The following is a 13,704-nucleotide window of genomic DNA, read 5'->3' as shown; positions in this document are numbered from 1 at the left end:
ACCACAGCTGTGTCCCAGTGTTTACATGCTAAAGATTATACTCACATGAACGATTTCTTCAAAAGATGCACAGTCTGGGAGAAACTATTACATTTCCATGTACTTTGTTACACAGATGCAAGAGTTGCATGAATTCAAGGAGGGTGCATTTCTTTTTTAGAGCAAGCTGCAATGAACGTGTCATCTATCCACAGTGCAAAGTTGCTTCTGAGATACTAATCCTCATTACTATGGCGAAAAATACTGTTTAGTTTCTTTCATATCTACTATCACTGGAGGACTAAAGGGAAAGGAATGGTTAAACATACCACACACACACACACACACACACACACACACACACACACACACACACACACACACACACACACACACACACACACACACACCAAGCAGGAGGATACAAAGAGCTAATCTCTAAAGCTTCAATGTTAAAACGGGGTGATCGATCCAGATGTCGATACTTTCAAGACAATACCTAGTGTAGTATCACTTTATAAACAATACTAAAGTGATTAGATTGATATTTTTCTTATTTTTATAAAATAATTTTTGGGTAGTTTTTTTGTAATTGTTTATCACATTTTGGGAGTAAGTCTTTGAGGCAAAACTCCAAATTTAGTTTTTGCTTTCGTTAAATTAGTGTGCATGAGCCACTTTACTTTGTTAATACGAATAATTGTAAGAAGCATTCAATACCACACATTTACAGCACTACTAGCAAATTCAACATTTAACAAGATGAGTTTTATGAACATGTTTTATCAAGTTACTTGCCATAAAACATTTTCAGTTCAGTCTTGTCAAAGTATCAAGACTCGAAATTGGATCAGATTTGAGTCCAAAACATTTTAATCTGGACATCCTTAGTGCGTAGTGGATGTGGAAGCAAGGGAAATGGGCAGGTCCTTTGGACCAGTTACAGCGGTTAAATCTCCCAAACGCCACAAGTCTCCACTATTGAAGTTGCATTCCACTGAGACAGTTGGTAAATCAGGGCTTGCCTACCAAAAGCATGCGGAGACTGGACGCCGATGTACTCTGCGGAGGAATCCTAAATTGTTCAATGGAGAGAAAGGCAGCCAAAGCAATGCACCGTGGAGCGTACAAAGCAAGTTGAGGCACACAGGACAACTTGGTCGTCCATTGCATCCGTTTCCACCACCAGTCTTAACCTTGTCTTGCCACTGGACATTGGTGGTCTCAGACAAGAGCGTGAGGGCGACGCCACCAACTCTCCCATTAAATAAAGGTACCACGCAAGCCATTGATCATCCGTTATCCTTCCTCCCACCCCCGCAAGTCTTGTGGCTACAGGCAAGTAGCAAAGCCGCAAGTGTGGGTACGCTGGCAGCCATAGCCGCAGCCATGCACACAGGCTGCTCAGGCCATATGGTCGCTATCTACTGAAAGGAACAGCGGTGGATTTTGGCATCAGTCTGAGCGACTGAGCAGTCCTCTTCAAGGCCGCACTGCTCACCCCCATGGCATGAGAAAGGGGATAGAAAAGGTGCCTAAATATTGCCTGCTCCAAATCACCCTAGCCAGTGCACCGCGGCTGGCGGGTACCCTGCATGTACGGTCGACGAACAAGAAAAACAAGTACATCTCTAAATCTTTCCAAATGGAACCTGCACACATTTATACACAGGAATGACTCGGGTAGACCACAGAGTCGCACTGCACTCATCGCAAATTATTTGCCAGATACAACATCGACATGGCTGCCTTTAACAATACTAGGCTAGCAGGCGAGGAAGAACCCTGCACAAGAGGTACAGGCTACACCTTCTTTTGGAGTGGATGCAAACCTGAAGAGCGATATGTGGCTGGAGCTAGGTTTGCATTAAGTACGATGCTTGTTGGCAAGCTGGCTGGACCCATAAAAAGAGTGAACGATCGACTTATGTCAATGACACCGCCCCTCTCACATGGGAAGAAGTTCACTACTCTTGTCATCGCCTATGCCCCCACCATGACCAACCAAGATGAGATCAAAAACAATGAACGCTGTTCCCAACTCAGATAAACTCATCATTCTAGGTGATTTCAAGGTGAGAGTAGGCTGTGGCAGCACCGCCTTGGATGTTGTGTTTGGGAAGCATGCAGTCGGCGACTGCAACAGCAACAGTTTACTACGTCTTTAGACTTGCTCCAAGCATGACCGACTGATTACAAACAAGGCCTTTCGCCTACCCACCTGTACAAAGACGTCATGGATGCATCCTCGCTCTTCCTGTTTACTGATGATTGCTCCCTCCAAAGCGGACATACAACACAGGGTTGACAAGTTTTCTGAGGCCTGCAAAAAACTTTGGGCCCACAATCAGCAACAAGAAGACCGAAGTGATGCTCCAACCCACTCCCGGAAATTACTCTGAAGCAAACATCTCTGTCAAGGGATAACGACTCAACATAGTGGACAAGTTCACATATCTTGGCAGTACACTTTCCCGCACGGTTGTCATCGGTGACAAGGTCAACACCAGTCTTACCAAGGCAAATTACCAAAGAATGTGTGGAACGGAAGAGGCATCACCACAGATACAAAGGTCAAGGTCTATCTAGAAAGTGGTACTGCTCACTACCCTGCTCTATAGTTTTGAGTCGGGGATGTTCTACCTATGCCACGCCAGGGAGCTGAACCATTTCCACACCACCAGGCTGCGGAAACTACTTGGCATAAAGTGGCAAGACAAAAACCCTGACATAGATGTGTTCACCCGAGCCAACCTTCCCTACATTCACACCATCCTGATGCAAACCCAGATACACCGGGCAGACCATATAGTTTGCATGACAGACCATTGGGTCCCCAAGAAACTCGACAAACTCCAGCATGGCAAACGCTGCTTTAGAAGCCAGAAGAAGCGCTTCAAAGACACTCAAAGCTTCACTGAAAGCCTTCAGCATCACCTACAACTCGTGGGAGCAGCTATGGAAAGAACAAAGTGGCGGGAAGCAAATCTCATTGGTGTTGGGCCATAAAAGGATATCAATATTTATTAAGGCAGACACATAATCGATATCAATAAAACATGTGTTAGATATAGCGTTCAATATATTTTATCTTCTTCGAAAAGAAACTGAGAGATGCAAAGTGAGGCTGGTTGCATAAACAAAGACACCCGCTTTCTGGTAACCAAGCAACGCCAGAAGTGGTCTCTGATCAGTGAGAGTGACAATCTAACAACCAATCAAGAAAACATCAACTATCACATTTACGAGATTAAGTACCGTATTTTTCGGATTATAAATCGCTCCGGAGTATACGTCACACCGGCCTAAAATGCATAATAAAGAAGGAAATAAATGTATATATGTCGCACTGGAGTACAAGTTGCATTTTTGGGGAAATTTCATTTGATTAAATCCAACACCAAGAATAGACATTTGAAAGTCAATTTAAAATAAATAAAGAATAGGCTGAATAAGTGTACGTTATATGACGCATAAATAACCAACTGAGACGGTGCCTGGTATGTTAACGTAACATATTATGGTAAGAGTCATTCAAATAACTATAACATATAGAACATGCTATATGTTTGCCAAACAATCTGTCACTCCTAATCGCTTAATCCCATGAAATGTTCTTCCTCGATGTCCCTTCCAAACAACTCTGCCAACTCCAAAGGTATGCGCCGCTTCCTCTTGCCGTTTTCTGCTGCATATTTCACTACGTCCAGCTTGTAATCTGCAGTACATGATTTCCCTTTCGGTGCCATTTTTGTTCAGCCCTTCTCAGTTTTTTTAAGTTACCGCCAACGATGAAATGATCCATTTTATTAGCTCTGTCAGTAGCATATAGTAGTTAGCATTCCTTGACCCACAATGCATTTCTGCCAGTACCCTCCCCCGCTGAATTCTTAATGGCTGACGTGTGTTTGACGATTGCTGACGTGTGTGTGACGATTGCTGACCTTTTCTTTGTCTCTTCCGCGAATGAGATAAATAATATTATTTGATATTGAAATGATCAATTTTAATAGCTACGGCAGTAGCGTATAGCATATAGCAGTTAGCATCCCATGACCCACAATGCACTTCTGCCATGACCCTCCCCCGCCGAATTCTTATTGGTTGACGAGTGTGTGACGATTGCTGACATTTTCTTCGTCTCTTCCGCGAATGAGATAAATAATATTATTTGATATTGTGTAATCTGCAGTACATGATCTCCCTTTCGGTGCCATTTTTGTTCAGCCCTTCTCAGTTTTTATAGGTTACTGCCAAAGATGAAATGATCCATTTTAATAGCTTACGGTTATAGCATATAGCAGTTAGCATTCCATGACCCACAATGCACTTATGCAATGACCCTCCCCCGCCGAATTCATATTGGCTGACGTGTGTGTGACGATTGCTGACGTGTGTGTGACGATTGCTGACATTTTCTTCGTCTCTTCCGCGAATGAAATAAATAATATTATTTGATATTTTACGGTAATGTGTTAATAATTTCACACATAAGTAGCTCCTGAGTATATGTCGCACCCCCGGCCAAACTATGAAAAAAACTGCAACTTATAGTCCGAAAAATACGGTATGTCTTATGAAATCCCTATTCTTGCACCTCAATTTTAAGCAGTTATTAGGTGTTCAAAGTGATTTTGTAATTTTGTGTACAATGTTGTCCACAGTTAACATTTCCTCTCCTTTCTGCATTAATACCTGAGGGGATTATACTCAAAGGATGGTTACATTTTAAATGAATATGTTGACAATTTTTAATATAAATCAAGTCAAAAATATCAATAACTATCAATATCGACCAATATAAAACATTTATATCCTGATACTTTTTCCAGCCTGATCGCCCAGCCCTAGAGTTGCTCAAATACTGTCTACTCTATGCACATCCTGACACAATCCACCATTCAGTATGAACTTTTTTCATGCACATGGTCATTCAGCCGCCCTCTGGCAGCGTTGCCCACTCCCTATGTTTTTGTGTCTGCTTTAGAATTTGGAGAAGTTAGGTTCATTTTGCTGTTTTAGTCATGCTGTGCACCCTTGTAACAACCCCTACTTATGATATAATCTGCCATAACGGATGGCTTGGACTGTTGTTCTTTAGGCTGCAAATCATTGCAGACTAATTCAACAGGGCCTCTTCTGGTTGCAGGCAAATATTTTCTCAATGGGTTCAAGACATTATTAAATGACTTACTATTTCTCACAAACTGACAATTGTTAATAGTTAAGCGCATCCCTGAAAAACTTTTAGGGGTAAAATCATTAATTATGTGCTGTCATTTCCCAGTGCAACAGACATTTAACACACAATATACAAACCAGTGCAACAAAACATAGGTTTAATAAGTGTTAAAAAAATAGACTATAAATCTCACAAAACAATATATAACATAATATGGCAAGAAATACATCAATAATGAATAATGCAAAATATGTTTTGGACAAAAAATCACTCGATAGTCTCCACTGTTTTCTAGTGTTACCATATCTAAATCATTGTGTAGAAATATGGGGGGAAAAACAATAAAACATGATGTTGGATATTGAAAACACCCAAATCCTTTGTTTATTGATTTAAATATACTGAAATTCAACATTTTAGTGAATTTGCAAACAGCTAGAATTATGCACAAAGCAAACTATAACATGGCAGAAGAAGCATACTAGAGCAGTGGTTCTCAAATGGGGGTACACGTACACCTGGGGGTACTTGAAGGTATGCCAAGGGGTTCGTGAGTTTTTTTTTTAATATTCTAAAAATAACAACAATTCAAAAATCCTTTATGAATATATTTATTGAATAATACTTCAAAAAAATATTAATTTAAGTTCATAAACTGTGGGAAAAAAATACAACAATGCAATATTCAGTGTTGACAGCCAGATGTTTTTGTGGATATGTTCAATAAATATTGAAGATAAAGATTTCTTTTTTGTGAAAAATTTTTTAGAATTAATTTCATGAATCCAGGTGGGTCTCTATTACAATCCCCAAAGAGGGCACTTTAAGTTGATGATTACTTCAATGTGTAGAAATCTTAATTTATAATTGAATCACTTGTTTATTTCACAACAAGTTTTAGTTTTTTTTATATCTTTTTTTTCCAAATAGTTCAAGAAATACCACTACAAATGAGCAATATTTTGCACTGGTATACAATTTAATAAATCCGAAACTGATGACATAGTGCTGTGTTTTTCTTCCTTTTTTTCAACCAAAAATGCTTTGCTCTGATTAGGGGGTACTTGAATTAAAAAATGTTCACAGGGGATACATCACTGAAAAAAGGTTGAGAACCACTGTATTAAAGATTCCCCAGTAACAAACGTATCCGCATCATTCAACTTTTTGTGCCATGGGGTTGACTTCATGAAATATTGTGGCCTCAAGGTGTCTCCAAATAAACTACTATGACTCCACTTCAGTTTAATTAAACACAGCCTAAGTCCATTTTAGACAGTTATCAAAAAATAGGTTAGTGTTCACTTGATCAAGCCTTTTCTAACAACATCCTACACTATAAAATAATAAAAGTATGTATGATTTATACTGACACTACTGCAGGGTCCAATATTAGTATCGTTTCAGAAGTGACAATTTGTAGTTGGTAAGTAGTACTATTGACAACAAAGACTAAAATGGTTTACAGTGGTAACTGCTGGCAAATACATCTTTAATTCTATCTTTCTGGTAGAGAGGTTTTCACATCTACTCAAGAGCTGCTATTTAATTTCAAGATAGTGAATATTTTCCAGCCACAAACTTCTGCTTTTTGTAGAGTCCTTGAAATACGCTACAGGAAGGTGCACTGAACTCCATTTTACCTCAACAGCTTTTCCTGACTCTTATTTTTGTGAGGTATGTCCCAAAGAGAGCCAGATCAAGTCCAGAATTGTTCGAATGTGTGTTGGAGCCACTTTATTCTGGCCTTCGGGGATGGATGTTCCACATTAGAATCAAGGGTCAGGGTCATTTGGGAGCCCTAATCCTGCTGGCCGTCAAAGTGTTTCTGCAGGAAGCGGCATCATTTCCCAACATTTAAACAAGCTTTCTTTGTCAACTCACCTTGTCAGTCTGTCTTTAGTTGCACCCTGATGTGTTGCTTGTGGCTAAATGTCCGCTAGCTGACCCCAAAGATTAACTATTTTACTTATTTGCGTGTCCTTCTTATTGCTATTAAATATGTCCATTAAAACATGCAAGGTAAACTAACACTTATATTTTTGACGAGGTAGCTTTTTTCAACATTTTCCTTAAATTCTGAACAAATACACATTAACCTACAGAATAATGGTGTATGCAGGAAGTCTAGGTGTTCTGTTTGGTGCTGATTCAAATTAGGATCGTTCAGCCTTGGTGGAGGTCTGTCAATATAGTTCCAGATGTTTTCAAGGAAACCACCAACTCAATATCGTCTGGTTGATTAGTTCTCTACCTTTTCAAAGTGTTATTATACTGCAAGTTCTTCGTCTATAACATGTGTCTTTACTCCTACTATGATGAAATAAATACTGACTCGTCATTGGTATGAAAATGGAGTTTGACTTTCAGAGAGAAGATAACAATATTGTTTGAAATGTGAATGACAGGCAGTGTGTGTTCAGCATCCATTTTTTGGTAGTCTGCGAATGTCTGGTCTTGGACAAGACTACCAACAATGTCTTCAATGTCTTTGTGGAAAGTTTTGGATAGTTATTCTAAACTTTAATTGTAAATGATGAAACACAACGTACACTCATTAGCGTGAAAGCGACTATAGTCTATGAGTCTGATTCCACTTTCAATCTTGCAGTCGAATCTTCGGACATTAACCCCCTCTTCCCTCTCCATGGTAGGGAGGTGAGTAGTATATGCTGATGCACCCCGCATACATTATGTCTTCTTTAAATACTTGGGTCCTGTACTTCAACTTATGAACACGATTTGTTCCACGACCGAGCTTGGAACTGCAAACACTTGTATCTCAAAGCAACCCCTCCCATTTAAATAAATGTGAACAAATGTAATATGTATGTGCTTGCTCCCATTGTTAAACTCCAAGCATCGCAATTTTAATATGTGACATCTTTTTGAAAAATAAAAAAAAACTTTTAGATAAGAAAAAACACTGTTCAATACAGTAGAATGTACTACAAACAACTTGGTCAAAACATTTGGTCAAACAAACCTGCTGCAAGCACATGAGAGTGCTATTGGTCCTCTGTCTTCATATTGCCACACATCAGCAAGGAGCCCTGGAGTCATTTTTGACAGCTTGATTAAGCTGGACAGTAGAGATGCGCGGTTTGCGGTCTCATCCGCGGAGTTCGTGGATAAACTGCAGGTCGGGCGGGTGACATGACGAAAAAAAATATTTTAAAAAGATCCAGGCGGGTGGCGGTTGAACCATTCGGAAATATTTAATATACATAGCTCGGGGATCGGCAACTTTTACCACTCAAAGAGCCATTTAGACCCGTGTCACAAAGTAAAGAAGACAATAGGAGCCGCAAAAAATTCTCGCGAATATCTGCTGGCGGTCACCCAGATAACAAGAATACGGGGGTGCTATGAAGCCATTGCCTTTGACGCCTTCTACAACATGTACAAACTGCTTGCCAGTCCAGCAACATGTTGTATGTGGCTTCCGCAGACACACACACACGACTGCAAGGCATACTGGGTGATACAGAGTACACTGACGGTTGTGATATCAACAACTTTAACACTCTTACTAATATGCGCCACACTGTGAAGCCACACCAAACAAGAATGACAAACACATTTTGGGAGAACATCCTCACAGTAACACAACATAAACACAACAAATACCCAGAATCCTTTGCATCCATGACTCTTACTGACTATATTATACACCCCCCCCCCGTGCGTCGTCAAGGTGGGCGGGGTTGGGGGCGCGGTGTCAGGAACAATCATGGATGCACAGGATTCTGGGTATTTGTTGTGTTGCGTTTATGTTGTGTTACTGTGAGGATGTTCTTCCGAAATGTGTTTGTCATTCTTGTTTGGTGTGGCTTCACAGTGTGGCGCATATTAGAGTGTTAAAGTTGTTTATATCACAACCATCAGTGTACTCTGTATCACCCAGTATGCCTTTCAATCTTGTATGTGTATCTGCGGAAGCTGCATACAACATGTTGCTGGACTGGCAGGCAGTTTGTACATGTTGTAGAAGGCGTCAAAGGCAATGGCTTCATAGCACGCCCTTATTCTCATTATCTGGATGAACACCAGCAAATATTAGCGAGAATGGTCGCGGCTCCCATTGTCTTCTTTACTCTGTGAAACGGGTCAAAATAGCTCTGTGAGTGGTGAAGGTTGCCGACCCCTGATATATAACAACAAGGGGGTGGCGGGTGGTTGCGGTTTTGATAAAATGTTGGTTCGGGTGGATGGCGGGTGGATGACGACTTTAGTGATGCGGTTGCGGATGATATAATTGCCCATCCGAGCATCTCTATTGGACAGACAAATCTGCTCTGTCATAAAATCTAGCTTATTTCACATACGAGTCCTTGCAAAAATAAAACAGTATATTTCACAGTCTGACTTTGAAAGAGCTATCCATGTATTTGTGACGTCACGCCTGGATTACTGTAATTATTTGTATGTAGGCCTGAATCAGGGCTCTCTCCAGCGGCTGCAGTGCTTGCAAACTTCTCCTGCTCGTCATGACATGAGCAAATTACTACCCTGTACTAAAACCATAATTAAAACCAGAGGAGATAGAGCCTTTTCAGTGGAAGGGAGAGCGGAACAACGTTCCACTATCTATTGAATCTAGGTTAAAAACATATACAGTGCCCTCCATAATTATTGGCACCCCTGGTTGAGATGTGTTTTTTAGCTTCCAATTATTTTATTTTTTTTCTAAATAATATGGGACCTTAATGGAAAAAAAGAGAAAAATCCAACCTTCAATACAAGTGCATTTATTCAGTGGGGAAAAAATCCCACATAAAGAAATAATTATTTGACATCAAATAATGTGTGTCACAATTATTAGCACCCCTGGTGTTAATATTTTGTACAACCCCCTTTTGCCAACAAAACAGCACCTAATCTTCTCCTATAATGTTTCACAAGATGGGCAAAGACAGAAAGAGGGATTTTCAGCCATTCCTCTTTGCAGAATCTCTCTAAATCATCCAGAGACCTGGGTCCTCTCCTCTGTACTCTCCTTTTCAGCTCACCCCACAGGTTCTCAATGGGGTTGAGGTCAGGGGACTGAGATGGCCATGGGAGGAGCTTGATTTTGTGTCTGGTGAACCATTTCTGTGTAGATTTGGCCATATGTTTAGGGTCATTGTCTTGCTGAAAGACCCAGTGACGACCCAGCTTCAGCTTTCGGGCAGAGGGCAACAGATTTTGATTTAAAATGTCCTGGTATTTCAAAGCATTCATGATGCCATGCACCCTAACAAGGTTCCCAGGGCCTTTGGAAGTGAAACAGCCCCACAGCATCACTGACCCACCCCCATACTTCACAGTGGGTATGAGGTGCTTTTCAGCATGCGCATCTTTCGTGGTACGCCAGACCCACTTAGAGTGTTTGTTGCCAAAAAGCTCAATCTTGGTCTCATCTGACCAAAGCACACGGTCCCAGTTGAAGCCCCAATACCGTTTGGCGAACTCCAGACGCTTGCGTTTATGATTGTGAGTGAGGAAAGGTTTTCTCCGTGCATGCCTCCCAAACAGCTTGTTGGCGTGTAGACAGCGCCTGATGGTTGATTTGGAGACTTTGTGACCCCAGGATGCTACCATTTGTTGTAATTCTGTAACAGTGAGCTTTGGAGATCTTTTGATTTCTCTTACCATCCTCCTCACTGTGCGTGGTGGCAAAATAAACTTGGGTCCTCGTCCAGGCTTATTTACCACTGTTCCAGTTGTTTTGAACTTCTTAATTATTCCTCTCACAGTGGATATGGGCAGCTGCAGTTGAGTGGCAATCTTCTTGTAGCCTCTGCCTGACCTGTGAAGGTCGACGCACATCTGCCTCACTTGTATGCTGTGTTCCTTTGTCTTTCCCATGTTTAAGAGTGGATAAGAGAAATGGCCTCGGTGTCACGTCATATTTATACCCCAGGGAAACAGGAAGTGATGAATTACTAATTAAATGTTCCTACGTACTCTGGTAAACTTTGTAAACTACTGTAGAAATGACAGAAATGCTTCAATTATATTTATTTCCTGGGAATTGTTAAGGGTGCCAATAATTGTGGAACAGGTGATTTAATGAAAAATAATTATTTTTTAGTCAGGGATTTTTTTATTTTCTTACAATTCATTTGAGTTGAAGGCTACATTTTCCTACAATTTTCAGTGTGACAGTATTCTTCTGCAATAAACACTGAATTTATTTTAAGGCTTTTAACACATCTCAACCAGGGGTGCCAATAATTATGGAGGGCACTGTATTTACTTCAAATCCAGTTAGGCAGGATATCTTGATTGTTTTATTTCTTATTTTATATTTTTTTTATTGATTTTTTACATTTTAATATTTTTTGGATGTATTTTGCACTTCTTTTAAGGTACATTGTACTATTGCATTTTATTAATTTGTATGTGTTACAATGTAAATTTGACACTGCGTGCACTTTTAAAAAAAAAAAAATATTTCCTCTGTCTCTGCAGCACTTTTGCCCACTGTGGTGGTTTTTAAATGAATAAACTGAACTGAATGAACTGAAACAACTCCAGGAGTTTTACAAAATAATAACAATGATATTGTACTGTATTTACCTTGGAGTGTGGACGATGCAGTTTCTCCTCTGGGCTGCTTTTTCATCCAGTGTTGCCAGGCCTGTTTATTGTAAGCAATGTTTTCATATAGAGCAACTTACTTGTTTCTCTTGTGATATCTGGCAACACTCTCTATCATATTACAATAGGAAAGAGATTATTTTTGTTGCATAAGGAGCTCTTTGAGTTAGATAATGTATAACATTTACCTTGGAGAGCAACCGCAGAGAAGTTGTTTAATATTCACCTCCGTAGTCACAGCAGTAGTTCAACCTTACTGTGCAGGTACCTTACACAAAAAGTTCCGCTCTGGGCACTGATGGTGAATTCCTTGGGAGAACAGACTGTTTCTGGTGTCTACTTCAAGCTGCCTCTCTGCCGCGAACACCCATTCATAGCTTCTCTATATTTTCGTGATTGTACTGTATGTCTTTCTTTTGGATATTGTCTGCTGCTCTCAAATTACTCGTAAATTAAGGTACTTGTAAATTGAGTTATATGCCTACATTAGTAAAATATTAGTGTGTGCAAAATAATAGTTTAAAACAATTAAGAGATAAATCTTACATGCTCAGAGTTTCAGCTGTCAATCGAGCCTTGCTCGGAGTGGTTGTTGCTTCTTGTTGTGACTTGTCTAAAAACAGCCGGTCGTATTTTGCCCTCCCTCATCTCTTACTCTCTAAAAAGTATTTATTTGCACGCAAATATATTTTACCAATAGTGTTGGGAGGATGTTTCTACATGAAAGATATGTCGTTGTCAGACATAGTTTGCCATGTCTCCACATGAAGGCACCGTAAATTTGATTGAATGTGTCAACCCAGACGTTTAGCTCTCCACTGGCAAAAGTAAAGATTTTTCAACAGAGTTCCCGTGAACTCTGTTGAAAATTTTACTTCCTCTATTAAGTCAAAGTCGATGTCTTCTCGGCTCTGTGCCAATACCTAGGACCTCAATAAACTATCCAATCTCTACCGTATTTAGTAGTTTAGCCTTTTTTGAGGTGGAAATAGGTTATCTGTTTTTTAACTTTACTGAAAGACTGTATTCATTTCATATGTTTTTAATTAACTTTATAAGAATAGCTGTATAGCACCTCGATCTATATCCATGTGACGTTACTGACACCTAGTGACCAACCAATATGGCATGACTTCCTCAACTGACTAATTTTCTGGCCCTAAGTCTCATCAAAATAAGTAATCTTTCCACATTTCTCAACTCATTTAAACTATATCAGCATCAAAAATATATAGTTGATTTTATATGTACTATAGCTTATTCTGTACATACATAGTATTTTAACATGATTTTTAATAGTGATGTGTATTTTAATGCTCTTTCAAAAAGGCCTGGGCCAATAACCAATTTTGCCCCAAGATTATATTGACTTACAAGTATTGCAGATAAAAGGTATTGCCATCATTTTTTTGGAGACCAAATTAACCACTTATGTAATGATAATACATACTAATAATGCATGCATATTTTGCTAAATGCAATTCACTTGTATTTCTGGTATATTCTAACAATGTAAAAGGAATGTAAACGTTTAAATCTTCAAGTTGAATAAAACAAACAATAACAATAAAATATACTTTGTCTTTTAACAATAACATATGTTAAGAAGTGGGTGGGAGGAAATCAAATATACACACATAAAACAATAAATAAAATGGCTAAATAAAGTATTGACAAAATAAGTTGCACGTCAATATCATACATGTTGGCAGACGTACATTTGTACATTACCTAACTGACAACCAAGTTGAGACCTTACTAAACAAAAGTGAAGAGTAACAGTATAAACAATACACTATAAGCAGATGTACATTGTAGTAATAAGTATCAAAACATCACTGTAGGATATTATCACAGTATTATGGCCACGGTACGATGTTATTGTGGTATATGTCCAAAAAAACAAAGGATGCCATAATGTGTAAAATGAAGTGGCAGGAATGTTTAGGATAAACACA

The 13,704-nt window shown here is 39.5% G+C and overlaps 1 protein-coding gene across 5 annotated transcripts in view; it reads left to right on the top strand.

Moving 5' to 3' along the window:
• The window catches only part of uvrag (UV radiation resistance associated gene), a 207,908-nt gene that overhangs the window by 96,869 nt on the left and 97,335 nt on the right, over positions 1 to 13,704 (top strand). The window lies entirely within an intron of this gene.

This window comes from Nerophis ophidion, linkage group LG04, assembly GCF_033978795.1.
Source record: "Nerophis ophidion isolate RoL-2023_Sa linkage group LG04, RoL_Noph_v1.0, whole genome shotgun sequence".
Lineage (NCBI taxonomy): Eukaryota > Metazoa > Chordata > Actinopteri > Syngnathiformes > Syngnathidae > Nerophis > Nerophis ophidion.
This window is presented reverse-complemented; position numbering and strand designations above follow the sequence as displayed.